We start from the raw sequence: 3158 nt of genomic DNA, 5'->3' as shown, positions 1-3158 counted from the left end.
CCCCCTCTGGTCAGCGGGCCCGCCGGCCCCACGCGTCCTGCGGTGTCGCCCTGTCCGGCCGCCTGGGGCTCAGCCCGTGGACCTGCGCGGGCGCGGCAAGCCCTTTGGCCTCATCTGTAAACCGGCCATATTTCTCTCTAAGCGCTTTTCTTAATGGATGAGCACAAACGCCAAATAGCATGCTTAACTTTTCTAGGGTTCCCCTATTTAAATGTCCCCCCAGCCCTCTACCTGCTGAATAGGTGGATGTTGGTGTGGCTTACTGTTTCTTCTTGGAAAGGGGGAACAAAGTTGGGGGACTCCGCCTGAGGGGTCTGGCAAGCTGTCCCTGAGGAGGCTACGCTTCAAGTGAGTTTTGGAGGGCTCTTGGTTTATTCATTCCGGAGAAAAGGGAAGCTGGAGTGGCGGTGAAGCTGCTGGGGTTGGGGGACCACTGCACTGGATTAGCCTGCCGGATGGAAAGACCCCGGGTGAGTCCGAGTGTAGACAGTCCCCGCCATTGGTCTTTAGTTGTTTTCCTTTCACTCGGTGCTGTGTAGGGGAAACGTGATGGCTGTCGCTGTTGCTTAGAACATTGTGTTCACGAAGTCATATGTTTGAGCCCAGCGTGGGCCACTCTGCCCCACCTATACCCGGGCCCCAGACTGGAGCCTTTGGCTGGGTCACACTTGGAAATGGGTGTTTGTGATTGAGTGGGAACTCTCCTTCCCCCTGGATTATCAAGCATTTCAGAGTCGCTGGATGTGGTCTCTGTAGGCGAAGGGACTTTTACCTAGGTGTTTCATGGAGGACTTCCCCACTGGCTGCTGTTTTGGTGTCATTTAAGTGAGGAAGAGCTCTCTGTTACTGCCCCGGGGGACTTCCCAGGCAGTTGGCCTTCCTTGGGCCTCGGTGGTTTTATTGGGCATGTTTGTGTATGGACAGTGTGGCACATCTCACTTTACAGAGCGCTTTCCTATAGTTGGGAGAAGTTCCAAGCGGGGTTCAGAACCGGTGGACAGCGCGTCACCTCATTCCATTCTATCTCAAACCTTCACCCGTCTTGTGAGGCAGGCGAAGTGGTGGAGCAAACCTTTTCCACACGGGCAAAATCCATATTGCCCCACATGGGCAGCTCGAAGGGGTGTGTTGGGAGCGAAGTTGGGTGGGCTCGAGTTGGGAATCCTGGAATCAGAATGCACTTTGTCCATGGACGATATGTGTCTATCTCACCCCTTTGCAAAGGTTGATTTTCGACTCGTCGAAGCACGGATGTGCAATGAATCTCCTCTGGTATTGCGTCTGCACAGCCAGCGCCCCCGTTAGTATTAGCTGTGGGGACGGTGAGGTCTAGGTCTTTGTGATACCTTTGGAAGTGTCAGAAAAAAACGCTGTGTTCACTGCAGCCTCCAGCGCTGAGTCTTCTACTCTAATTTTATGAGGAGTAAGCTGTGAATGGTAACTCCCTTCCTAGGAATTTAGCTTTCAGTTATAAGATACATAGACGAACACACTTTCTTTTTTTTTTTTTTAAAGACCATTATAGTCACCCCTCTTTACCAGAGGAGACCACTGTTATCAGTTTGCGTTGGACCCTCTCAGTTCCATTTTTATATTTTGTACTCTGTACTCAGAAAACATGCACCTCCTTGTGCATGCCGCCCGTGGTGCCCTAGGGTGGCGTATTAGTCGTCTTCTGCTGCTGTAACAAATCGCCACTTTTAGTGGCTTGAGCAGCTCAAATTTATCACCTTACAGTTCCGGAGGTGAGTAGCTGAAAACAGGTGTCTCTGCTAAAATCCAGGTGTGTTCAGGGCTGCACCCTTAGTGGAGGCCCCTGGGGGAGACGTGCCTCCTGGGCTTTTCCCACCTTCAGGGGCCTCTGGCGCTCCTTGGCTGAGGGTGCCCTTTCTCCAGCAGCCCTGAGCCAAATCCTTCCTGAGCTGTCATCCCTCTGGTTCTTCCTGTCTTTCCCCACTTGTAGGGACCCCTGGGGTTACATTGGGTCCCTGCAAAATCCACAACTTTCCCCTGGTTTTAGGTCAGGTGATTAGCAACCTGAATTTCCTCCGTAGCTCTCATCATCACCCTTTGCTTTGCAACCTGTCAGAGTCACAGGTCAGAAGTTAGGACGTGGACATCTTTGCGGGGCATTATCCTGATGACCACTAATAGATACACTATGAGCAGGATTGCTGGGCCATAGGGCTTGGCACACTCCGTCCTAATGGATACTGACACGTTATCCTCTTTGGTGACCGTTGCCAGTTTAAACTTATAATAGCAATGTATTAAAAGCACCCTTTCCCCATAACCTCGTCAACACAAAATATCATTTTTAAAACTCCCTTCAGACTTAGGAAAATTAAGAAAGTGTTTCATTTTTGTTTTAATTTGCATATTCTTGATTATTAAAGAGGTTTAGTTTCTTGTAGTATTTTCACCTGGGATGACCTCTCTGAACTGACTTGATATCTTTTGCCCATTTTCATATGGGATTGTTTTTTTCTTTCTGATTTGTAGCAGTTCTTTTTGTGGTTTGGACATAAACTGTTTGTGGATTTTAAATTGAAGTTATAGCTATCAAAATAGATGATTGACCAGAACATTCTGTTCCTTGACTGTGGAGAATGAGGGTTTATTTCAGGGCCTGTTTTGAGGTTATAAAAAGCTCAATGATTGTGACTTAAAATAATGGCAAAGAATGATCCCAGATAAGAAGCTGGAGGAGTTCATCACCACCAAATCAGTATCACAAGAGATGGTAAAGGGACTTCTATAAGAAGGAGAAAAATAAATAAATAAATAATATGACTAAGAAAATATCGCAAAGAAAAAAATTCTCATTGACAAAGGCAAACGCATAATAGCAGTGGATCAGCCAACGCTAGAGGTAGCGCAGTGGAATATTCCTCGGCCATTAAAAAAGAAATGAAGTCTTGCCATTCGTGACAACATAGATGGACCAAGAGGATGTTATGCTAAATGAAATAAATCTGAGAAAGACAAATACTACACTACATGATTTCACTTATATGTGGAATCTAAAAAAAACAAACAGGCAAGACAAGCAAACTCAGAGATGCAGAGAACAAACTGATGTTGCCAGCTGGGAGGGGGCTGGGGGCTGGGTGAAAAAGGCGACGGGATTGAGAAGTGCAGCACTGTCACGGGGCGCG

At 47.8% G+C, this 3158-nt stretch overlaps 1 protein-coding gene across 1 annotated transcript in view; it reads left to right on the top strand.

Moving 5' to 3' along the window:
• The window catches only part of SNX8 (sorting nexin 8), a 34975-nt gene that overhangs the window by 652 nt on the left and 31165 nt on the right, over window positions 1-3158 (top strand). The gene's annotated exons all lie outside the window — the stretch shown is intronic.

This window comes from Pteropus alecto, unplaced genomic scaffold, assembly GCF_000325575.1.
Source record: "Pteropus alecto unplaced genomic scaffold, ASM32557v1 scaffold56, whole genome shotgun sequence".
NCBI classification, from domain to species: Eukaryota; Metazoa; Chordata; class Mammalia; order Chiroptera; family Pteropodidae; genus Pteropus; species Pteropus alecto.
Note: the sequence above shows the minus strand (reverse complement) of the source record. Positions and strands in the feature narration are given on the sequence as shown.